This window comes from Equus caballus, chromosome 19 (genome assembly GCF_041296265.1).
Source record: "Equus caballus isolate H_3958 breed thoroughbred chromosome 19, TB-T2T, whole genome shotgun sequence".
Classification (NCBI taxonomy): domain Eukaryota; kingdom Metazoa; phylum Chordata; class Mammalia; order Perissodactyla; family Equidae; genus Equus; species Equus caballus.
Window position 1 is genome coordinate 3276856 of NC_091702.1, and position 12420 is coordinate 3289275.

Sequence of the window (12420 nt, forward strand, 5' to 3'; positions counted from 1 at the left end):
ATCATATAGATGGATTTTTTTAACTTTTAAGGAGCCTTCATACTGTTTCCCATGATGGCTCTACCCATCTACATTCCTGGCAACAGAGTAAAATGGGTCTTTTTTCACCACATACTCACCAATGATTGATTATCTCTTACTTATTGATGAAAATCATTCTAACAGGCATGAGGTGATAGCTGTGTGGTTTTGATTTGCATTTCCCTGATGGTTAGACATGTTGAGCGTCTCTCTATGTACCTATGAGTCATTTGTATGCCTTCTTTGAAAAAATGTCCATTCAGATCTTTTGTCTACTTTTAATTGGATTATCTGTACTTTTGCTATTAAGTTGTATAAGTTCCTAATATGCTTTTTTGGATATTTACCTCTTACCAGATAGATATAAAATTTGCAAATATTTTGTCCCATTTCATAGGAAGGCTTTTCCTTTTGTTGATTGTTTCATTTGCTGTGCAGAAACTTTTTGTTTGATGTAACACCACTTGTTATTTTTTTATTTGTTTCTTATGCTTTGGATATCATATCCACAAATCATTGCCAATACCAGTATCAATGAGGTTTCTCCTCCATTTTTTAAGAAATTTTATGGTATGAGGTCTTACATTTAAATCTTTAGTGTATTTCAAAATAATTTTTGTGACTGATTTAAGATAGTGGCACAGTTTTATTCTTTTTAATGTAGACATCCAGTTTCCCAACACTGTTCATTAATAAGACTATCCATTCCCCATTCTATGTTTTTGACATCCTTGTCAAAGATTTGTTGACAGTATATACATGGATTAATTTCTGAACTCTTCATTCTGTTCCATTGGTCTATTTATCAGTTTTAATGCTAGCACCATACTATTTGATAACTATAGCCTTGAAATATAGTTTGATATCTAGAACAAATATTCCTTCAGGTTTGTTCTTTCTCAAGATTTCTTTGGATATTAGGAGTGGTTTTTGGTTTCATACAAATTTTAAGATTCCTTTTTCTATTAGTGTTAAAAAATGCCAATGGAATTTTAATATGGATTGCATTGACTCTGTAAATTGGATTGTGTAGTACAGACATTTTAACAATATCAACTCTTCCCATACATGAACACAGGATATCTTTGAATTCATTTGAGTCTTCTTCAGTATCTTTTATCAATGTTTCACAGTTTTCAGTGTAAAAATTTTCAGTTCCTTTGGTAAATTTATTCCTAAATTTTTTACTCATTTTGATGCTATTGTAAATGTGACATCAATTTCTTTTTCAGAGAGGTTATTGTTAGCATATAAAAATTCAACTAATTTTTGTAGATTGATTTTATATCCTGTAACTTTACTGAGTTCATTTATTTGTCTTAAGATTGTTGTTGAGTCTTTAGGGTTTCCTATACGTAAGATCATGTCATCTACAGACAATTTACTTTGCCCTTTCTGATTTGGATGCCTTTTATTTATTTTTATTTCCTAATCCCTTTGGCTAGGATTTCTATCAGTATGTTAAATAGAAGTGGCAAGGGTAGCACCCATGTCTTGTTGTTAGTCTTAGAGAAAAAGACTTCAGCTTTTTATATTGAGTGTGAAGTTAGCTTTGGCCCTGTCATATATAGCTTTATGGTGTTCAAGTGCATTCTTTCTATATCTAGTTTGAGAAGGTTTTTTCCCCAGTTTTATTAAGATATAATTGACATACATGACTGTATGAGATTAAGGTGTACATTATAAAGGTTTGACTTACATATATTGAGAGATGATTACAATATATTTTGTTAATGTGCATTATCTTATATGGATACAATAAAAATAAGTGAAAATAAAATATTTTTTCTTGTAATGATAACTCAGAATTTGCTCTCTTAACAAATTTCATATATGTCATACAGCAATTTAACTATAGTCATCATGTTGTGATCCTGAAACTATGTTAATTTTCTTCAAATACTTTCTCTGTATCTAATTAGATGATTGTATGATTTTTATTCTTCATTTTGTTAACACGGTATATCACATTAGTTGATTTACACATGTTGAAACAACCTTTCAACCAAGGGATATATTCCACTTGATCATAGTGTATGATCTTTTTAATATGCTATTGAATTCAGTTTGCTAGTTTTGGGTTGAGAATTTTTGCATCTATGTCCATCAGTGATATTAGCCTATAAATATACTTTCTTGTAGTGTCCTAATCTGGCTTTGATGTCAGGATAACTCTGGACTTGTAAAATGAGTTTGGAAGTGTTCCTTTCTTTCCAATTTTTTGAAACATTTTGAGAAGGATTGGTGTTAATTATTCTGTACTTATTTAGTCAGATTCACCAGTGAAGCCATCTGATCCTGGACTTTTGCTTTTTGGGGGATTTTTGATTAGTGATTCAAACTTAATCCTTGATATTGGTCTGTTTAGATTTGATTTTCTATTTCTTTTTATTTTGGATTTTTTTATTTGATTCATTTAAAGTAGATAAAAGCCAAACAATTTACACATTTCTCACATCTCCAACCTCTCACCCCTGAGAATCACTGATCTGGTCTCTGTATCTATGACCTTATATCTATCTATCTATCTATCATATATAGTATACATATCTAGTGTATATATCATATAGTATATATGGCATATAGTACATATATACATATACTGAGTGTGTGTATGTATAGATTCCACATATAAGAGAGATCATACAGTATTTGTCTTTCTCTCTCTGACTTATTTTACTTAGCATAATGCCCTCAAGGTCCATCAATGTGGTCACAAATGACAAGATTTCACTCTTTTTTATGACTGAATAATATTCCATCATATATGAGTATACCACTTCTATTTCTTCATGATTCAGTCCTAGTAGGTGTTATGTTTCTAGAAAGTCTTCTATTTTTTATAGGTTATGTAGTTTCTTAGCACATAATTGTTCATGACAATACCTTATCTTTTATATTTCTGTGTTATCATTTGTGATGTGTAAACTTTCATTTCTGATTTTATTTTTGTGATGCCTTTCTTTTTTTTTCTTGGTTAGTCTAGCCAAAATTTTACCAATTATTTTTATCTTAAAAAAAGACAGCTTGAGGTTGGCACCATGCATGAGTGGTTAAGTTCATGTGTTCCACTTTGGTGGTCCTGGCTCTTGCTGGTTACAATCCTGGGCAAGGACATAGCACAGCTCATCAATCCATGCTGAGATGGCATACCACATAGCACAACTGGAAGGACCTACAACTAGAAAGAAGATTGACAAGAGATGTTAGTGCAGGTGCCTATCTTTGGGGAAAGAAAAAGGCATCTTGATGGCTTGACCCATGGCCAAGTGGTTAAAGTTCCAGGTGCTCCACTTTGTATGTCTGGATTTGTGGGTTCAGATCCTCTGCATGATCCTACTCCACTCATCAGCCATGTTGTTGAGTCATCCCACATACGAAATAGAGGAAGATTTGCATGGATGTCACCTCAGGGTTAATCTTGCTCCAGTGAGAAAAGAGGAGGATTGGCAACAGATGTTAGTTCATGGTGAATCTTCTTCACACACTTAAAAAAGATTTCTTATTTTTATCTCTTTTATTTTTTAGTCTCTTATTTATTTCTACTGGAATCTTTGTTATTTTCTTTATTCTACAAAGTTAGGATTAAGTTTTTTCTTTTACTCGTTCTTTGAAAACATGAAGTTAAGATTATTTAAGTTTCCTTTTAGTGAAGACAGTTGCTACAAATTTCTTCCTATTAACTATTTTGGCTGCATCCCATAAGTTTGGTATATTGTGTTTCAAGACATGTTTTGATTTTCCTTTTGGTTACTTATTTGACATATTTGTTGTTCAGGAGCATGTTGTTTAAGCTCCACATATTTTTTAATTTTCCTGTTGTCCTCCTCTTATTGATTTTTAGTTTCATACTATTGTCTGAGAGAAGATACTTCATGTTATTTAAAACTTCTTAAATTTTTAAGACTTGTTTTTTGTCCTAACATACAATTTATCCTGGAGAACCTTCCACTTGTGCTTGAGAATAATGTGTATTCTGATGCCATTGGACAAAATGTTCTGTGTATGTTCTGTCCAAAGTGTACTTCCAGTCCAAATTTTTCTTATTGATTTTCTGTCCACATGATCTATACATTGTTGAAAGTGGGGTATGGAACTCCACTGCTGCTGCTGTATTTCTGTCTATTTCTCCCTTTGCATATTTTAATATTTGCTTTATATACTTAGATGTCCCAAATATATAATGTCATGCTTATATGTACTTAGAATTGTATACCCCTGATGAATTGACCAATGCATCATTCAATAGTGACTTTCTTTGTATCTTGATTTGTTTTTTATTTAAGGTCTCTTACCTGATACAAATATAGCTACCCTTGTCATATGCATGGTGTTTCACTGTTTCTGAGTCCACAGTGTAAACATCTGTGTATTCTTTCTCAGCAGCAGCTTCAGGATTCTGTGATGGCTGCAAGGGTTTTTGAGGTCCTTAGCAGTGTCTCCAGTTTCAGCAGCCAGTGACTGGGACATATGGTGATAGTGTCCAGGGCTGGGGGTGTGCACATACTCAGCTATGAGGAAAGCCTGCAGTGCATGCAGTTGCAGGGATTAGCAGCAGGTGTCCACATGGCAGTGAGGGCCAACGACCATGTTCAGGGACCAAGGCTGCCCTCAGGCATTGCAGCCATGCTAGATCCTAGGGTTGTGCTGTCTGATGAACAACTATGGGAGTGGGGAGAGGGGCTCAACTAGCTAGAGTCAGAAAGGTGAAACCCTACAGCATTCTCAACAGCAAAATCCACAAGAAAGTCTACAGAAGCTGTGCTGGCTGTTGATTTTCTCAGTGAGGAAAGCTGCTGGGGCCTCTGTGGATCAGCATACTGGGGTCTGTAAAGGAGTCTTCAGTTGTGAAATCTGTGGGGTGTCTGTGACATCCTTGATGACTGTTGAGATCCTCCGTGGAGAAGGCTTCTTGGGTCTTTTGCAGAGCAGGCAACTGAGGACTTCAGTGGCTCATTCCTTGTGGCTGAGACTGATAGCTTCTTGCCTTTTTCTTTGTTCCTAGCCATCTTTAGACATCTGCACTCTGCCAGTCTACCCAGAAATCTAGGATGAGTGAAATTAAAGTGAGTTCTTTGTGCAGTGCTCCAAAAGGCTAGGGAACCTGGCTGCTCATCCTGCTCTACTTTTCTCAGAAAGAGGACCTATTTCTAGCTGGTCAATTTTCTCTTGCACTAACCAGTGCCATCCTGGGGGGTGGGATGATGCAAGCAAAATAACAGTGTTTATCTTATCCTTTTTATATAGTTATTCTTGGGGATTTTTTTGTTGTTGTTCTGCGGAGTTTCTGCAGCTGCTCAAATGGATTCCAGAGTTCTCTCAGAGCTCTTTTATTTCTAGATAATAATTGTTTTGGGGGAGAGGATGGAGGCTGAGACCTTCTACTCTGTCATCTTGTGGTGTCACCCCTTATAAACTCATTATTAACTTTAGGCTGTTCCCTCGCATATAAAGATATTAATTGCTTAGATACTTTTGCTTAATTTCCAAAAATGGTCTTTCATTTATGTTATGATTCACATTCCTTTATAGTCCTAGTGAATTGAGAAGTACATTCATGAAGAGTTAGCTGAGAATAGATATTGAAACAAAACTCATGGGAGTGACTCAAAATTAAACAATGGGACCCCTGCAGAAAGTAAACCCATGAATTCAAACTTACCAAAGCATAGCTTTATAGTGCATTGAGATAGAAGGAATAGTAAATGTATTATTAAGAGCAATTACATTGTAAATGAAATGGTAGATATTTAGATATCTTATTGTAAGTGAAAAAGTCATTGTTTTTGGTTCTATGTGAATTATTACATATGTACAAATATCATATGATCATATCTCCACTTATTCACTTTGTATAATACTGAGTACAATTAATAATCAATAAAATGAAAATGAAGCCATTAGGTAGTATTCCACACTTGTTATTTTTTGGCAAATATTTAAACAAGCAAAAGACTAGGTTTGGTAGGTTTGGATGATGATGTGAAGAACAATGAACACTGATGCATTAGGTGTAGGAGTATAAATTTGTGCAATCACTTTGAAAATAATCGGGAATTATCTGGTAAACGTTCAACAATCCATTTATTTCTGTCTTAGGTTTTTACTCTAAAACAATTTCCATTTTCACAAGGAGACTTGTCCAGATACACCATTGAACTCTTATTTGTAATCACAGAAAATTGGAGGACAAACACCTTAGTAGGTTATGTTTAACCAATGAAAAACAATATAGCAGTTGATATTATTTTAATTGGTTTATAACCACCAGTACTTGCATGAATAAATATTACAGACAAAAAGTAAAGAAAGGAAAGACAAAAGGACATTTTCAGTACGATTCTTCTAATATAAAGCTCAAAAGAAACACACACACATATTTGAAGATACAAATATTTATGATGTGATCATAAGGGAAAACAAGGGATTAACTAAAAAAATTTACAATGTTGTAGGTCACTGGGAAATGTAGGAGGAGACCACCAGGGATTTAAATGCATTGCTGATGTATATTTCCTATATGTTTGATGATGACACGTTATTATATTTTATTTTAAATGTGTAAATGTTAATGAGATATTAATGAGATGTGTTCTCTTGTATGTACAATATATTTTATAATATGAATTAAAATGATTTTAATTTTAAAACTGTCGAAAATCAGCACAAAACCACTGAGGAAATGTTGTTTTGTGATTCTACTATATCTTATTAATGAATGTACTGTTGTCCTCCCACTCTCAATATACTTACAAGCACAGACATACTTCTAATAAGCAAATTGCCCATACATTATGTTCCAGAAATAACCTAAATATGGCAGCCCATAGCAATTGTATTAAAGTAAACCAGAAATCAGCAGTTGATTATAACATTTACAGCAATGGGTAGTCCAATGGCTAAAAAATACAGGAGGAGATGATCACTTCCATAGCTAATCCATAGGCAGCAATAAAATATTACTTTATTCTTGCCAGAATGAGGGTAAGTTTAATTTCATTCTTGTGGGATCCACAACAAGCAAAAAAATAATGAGGGGCATATTACTGTAGATGTGACCAAAAAACGTGAATAAATTTGGATTAACTTGCACAAGAATCTTAGACAATTTCTTCTCAAACACATGCTGAAGACTAATAACATGCTTGTCAAAGGTATATTTCTTTACATATTAACAAAAGCTTTTTCTGACAAGAAACTAGGTGAATATATTTGCAGATCTGAAACAGATGAAGTGTTGCAGAATGGGTGAGTGTGAACTGCGGGCTCTTTCTACGGACAGAAGGCAGCTGTTTACCAGGGATAAAGATGAGTAATGAAATCATGCAAGAAATCAACAACTGGAGGAAGATTCTTATGTGAAGTCAGAGGACCTGGTGGGCTTTTGGCTTATTTAAAGGATTAATACATATTAGTAAGCTGATGTCTGTGGTTAAGCTCTTAATGGGAAGTTTTGAGGTCAGGAATTTGAGGAGAAAGGCTCAGTATCACTGCAAAGGAACTGACTGAGACAAACTGTCTTCTGGTTCTGGACCTGCTATATCCACAATATCTGAATGGGGAACAAAATTCAAGTCATGAATCACAGGAACCAGTTTTCAATTGGAATCCCAGATGTCTGCTGAGAGGAAGTTATAATGCTTCTAGACAGAAAGGGTAAGCACAGATATTAAGAGTCAGAATATAATATGTAAATGAGGTTGCATGTGTATTTGTGTCACAGAGAGAGAGAGATCCACATAGTTAAGTCTAATGTTAAAAAAATTAGCCCCAAACTATGATAGAAATAGGAACTTGTTACAGATGTAAGTTATATTGTAGATAAGAAGAGTGTTGCAATACACACACGCACATTTGAAATTCAATTAAATAGAAGTATAACTTCTATTTTAAAATAACAGGAAATTTTGAAACAAATCAGGAAGGATGAAAGGAGAAAAGTGACTACAAAATAAACAAAAGCAGAATCTTGGAAACATAAAATATATTAACTGAAATAAAAAATAAAATATATGAAATGCATTCTAGAATCAACATAGCCCAAGAACAATTCAGTTTATTAAAAGACAATAATGTGATATTTGGCCAGTATGTGACAAAGAAAAGAAGGTAAGAAATATAAAAAGCTGTTATAATATGGAGAAAATGGGGGAGTGATGTCAGCAATGTAGCAGAATGAGCAGTTTTCTTTGTCTCTCCCCCCTTGGACTACAACTAATTGGACATTCATCGGTCAACTAAGGATATCCACACAACATCTCAGGATGCCTGAGAGACCTGTGCTGCTATACATCAGGAGGTGGACAAACTTACGTCCAGGATGAGGTGGAGATAGGTGAAAATTCTCTGACCCTCAGACAGCCTAGTACCTGCAAGTGACTTTCTACCAGCTGACTCACTCATAGCATTGCCATGGCATCAAAGGTGGATGTCTGCACTAATCGGCAGCACCACCACAATTGTTCCATACCCCAGTGGGAAAATCCATGGTCCCACAGCAGCTGCAGGGAAAGCCTCTACTTGGAATTAGCAGAGAGGCCCCACCCAGCATTCAGAATGCTGGGAGGCCCTGGGGCAACAGGTGCCCAGCCCAACCAGCAACCTTCTAGCTTCCTCTAACACTGAAAGTCCTGCTGTGGCCCTGAGGGGGCAAGAGAGACCCAGAGAGACCGTATGAGTGGGCAGTGGAAGGTTGCAGTCCCAGTTAGACTGCTCCACGGTCAAGGGGGAAAATCCATGATCCCACAGCAACTGCAGGGAAAGCCTCTGTGCAACATTAGTGGAGAGGCCCTGCCTGGCAATCACAAAGCTGGCAGGCCATGGGGTAGAATTAGCACAGTTGGGTGAGCTAACCACAGACTCCAGTAGATACCCATAGCTCTGCTGTGCCCATAGTCGACAAGTGAAGTGTTATGGGCACTGATGGTGGCAGCGCTGCAAGTCTAGGTGAACCTGCTCCTGGACCCTGTGAAAGCTCACAACACTGATGCAGACCATAAGGAGGGAGCATGTCTAGGTGGTCTGTGACAGTAGGCTCCAGCACCTGAGGCCCCCTTGTGATTCTCCCCACAGCTGATGAGAGACCCCACAGGGCCACTGTGATCACAAGGAGGGGACCAGGTATGGTCAGCAACAGCTGACAGGGATCCTGGTCAGTGCAGATTACACAGCAGCTGCTCCCCCCCGAGCAGAAGCAAGTGGAAGCAGTAGCTAAACTCCATCTCTATGCAGAGGCACAAATCAATGCCATGAAGCAGAACGAAAAAATACATTAAATCTCCAGAACAGAAGGAAAATGACAAGTACTGATAAACCAATCCTGAAGACACTGAAATGTATAACCTAAATGACAATGAATTTAAAATAGCCATCATTAAAAAACTTACTGAGATAAAAGAGAATACAGATAGACAAGTCAACAATTTCAGGAGCTATGTCACAAAAGAGTTTGATACTATAAAGAAGAACCAATGAGAAATGTTGGAGATAAAGAACACAATGGAGGAGATTAAGAAAAATCTGGACTCTCTGAACAGTAGAGTTGATAACATGGAAGATAGAATTAGCAATTTGGAAGATAGGAATATAGACATGCTGCAGATAGAGGAGAGAGAACTAAGACTAAAATGAAATGAAGAAACTCTGCAAGAAATATCTGACTCAATTAGGAAATGCAACATAAGGATTATAGGTGCTCCAGAGGGGGGAAGAAGGAGAAGGGGACAGAAAGCCTGTTCAAAGAAATAATGGCTGAGAATTTCCCAAACCTGGGAAGAGAGAGATGGAAATGCAGGTGAAAGAAGCTAATACATCTCCAAACTTTACCAAAGTAAGAAGACAAACCCCAATGCATATAGTAGTGAAGCTTGCAAAAGTCAATGACAAAGAGAAACTATTAAGGGCAGCAAGGGAGGAGAAAATAACTTACAAAGGAACCCCCATAAGGGTGTCAAAAGATTTCTCAGCAGATACCCTACAGCCTAAAAGAGAGTGGAATGATATATTCAGAACTCTGAAGGACAAAAACTTGCAGCCAAGAATACTCTTTCCAGCAAAAATATCTTTCAAACATGGTGGAGAAATAAAAACTTTCCCAGATAAGCAAAAGTTAAGGGACTTCATTGCCACAAGACCTCCTCTACAAGAAATGCTCTGGAAAATTCTCATACCTGAAAAAACAAAAACAGGAAAAGGGTTACAAAACCCAGAGCAAAGCAGATAACTAGAAAGAGAAAGTAAGAAAGTTGCAGTTCTCCATCAGAACAGGTTAGCAAAGTCTAGGTATAACATTAAAGATAAAAGGAAGGGAAACACCAAGAATACATATAATCTTCTCATTTTAGCCACAAACTCACAACACAAGAAAGAAAAATAAAACTGACAATAACAACCTAGAAGGGGAAGAGGAAAGGCATGGAATGGCTTAAACTAAGGAAATAAGAGGCTATCATACAATAGACCATCTCCTCTATGAGAAGTTTTATACAAACCACATGGTAATGACTAAACAAATATAAAGAATAAAGACATAAATTACAAATAAGATGAAACCCAATATAGAAAACTACCTACCTGAATTAGTAATCCAAAAATCATGGGATGAGAAACGAACAAAATACAAGAGAACCAGAAAACAAGCAAGTGAATGGCAGCATTAGGTCCCCACATTTTGATAATCCTTCCAAATGTAAATGGATTGAACTCTCCAATCAAAAGACACAGGAGGGATTAAAGAATAAGACTGAACCATATCCTGCCTCCAGGAAACACACTTAAGCCCCAAATACAAACACAGACACAGGGTGAAGGGATCGAAGACAATACTCCAAGCTAATAATGAACATAAGAAAGCAGGTGTCTCCATACTTATATCAGGCAAGGTAGACATCAAAGCAAAACAGATAAAGAAAGACAAATGGGGCAATTTATAATGATGAAAGGGACACTCCACCAAGCAGACATAATGCTTATAAATATATATCAACACAACACAGGAGCACCAAAATATGAAAATAACTATTAACAAAACTAAAAGGAGATATCAATAACAATACGATAATAGTAGGGGAACTCAGCACCCCACTAACACCAATGGACAGTAAAGAATATGCTACTGAACAAGCAAGGGATCATTGAAGAAATTAAAGAAGAAATTGAATACCATCTGGAGACAAATGAAAATGCACCAGAGTAACTCATTTGGGATGCAGCAAAAGCGGTCCTAAGAGGGAAATTTATTGAAATACAGACCCACCTTAATAAACAAGAAGAATCTCAGATAAGCAATCTCAAATGTCACCTAACAGAATTAGAAAAAGAACAAACAAAGCCTAAGGTCAGTAGAAGGAGAGAATTAATAAAAATTAGAGCAGAAATAAATGAAATTGAAACAAAAAAGAGAGTAGAAAAGATAAATGAAACAAAGAGATTGTTCTTTGAAAAAAATAAACAGCCAGCCTCACCAAGAAAAAAAGAGAGAAGACTCAAATAAATCAAATTAGAAATGAGAGAGGAGAAATCACAATGGATACCACAGAAATACAAAATATCATAAGAGAATACTATGACAAACTATACGTCAACAAATTGGACAACCTCGAAGAAATGGATAATTCTTGGACTCTTACAACATCCCAAAACTGAAGCAGGAAGAAATAGCGAATCTCAATAGATCAATTACAAGTAAAGAAATCAAAACAGTAATCAAAAACCTCCCCAAAAATGAAAGTTCAGGATCAGATAGCTTCTCTGGAGAATTCTACCAAACATTTAAACAAGATTTAATACCTATGCTTATCAAAGTATTTCAGAAAACTGAGGAAGATGGAGCACTCCCTAACACATTCTCTGAAGCCAACATCACCTTGATCCCAAAACCAGACAAGGACAACACGAAGAAGGAAAACTACAGGCCAATATCAATGATGAACATAGATGCAAAAATCCTAAACAAAATTTTGGCAAACCAAATACAACAATACATTAAAAAGATTATACACCATGATCAAGTGAGATTTATACCTGGGGCACAGGGATGGTTCAACATCCGTAAGTCAATCAAAGTGATACCCTATATTAACAGAATGAGAAACAAAAACCACTTGATCATCTCAATAGATGCAGAGAAAACATTTGACAAGATCCAACATTCATTTGTGATAAAACCTCTAAATAAAATGGGTATAGAAGGAGAGTACCTCAAGATAATAAAGGCTATATACAACAAACCCACAGCTAACATCGTACTCAAGGGGCAAAACCTGAAATCCGTCCCTCTGAGAGCAGGAACAAGACAAGGGTGTCAACTCTCACCACCCTTATTCAACATAGTACTGGAGGTTTTGGCCAGAGCAATTAGGGAGGAAAAAGAAATAAATAAAAGGAATCCCAATAGGCAAT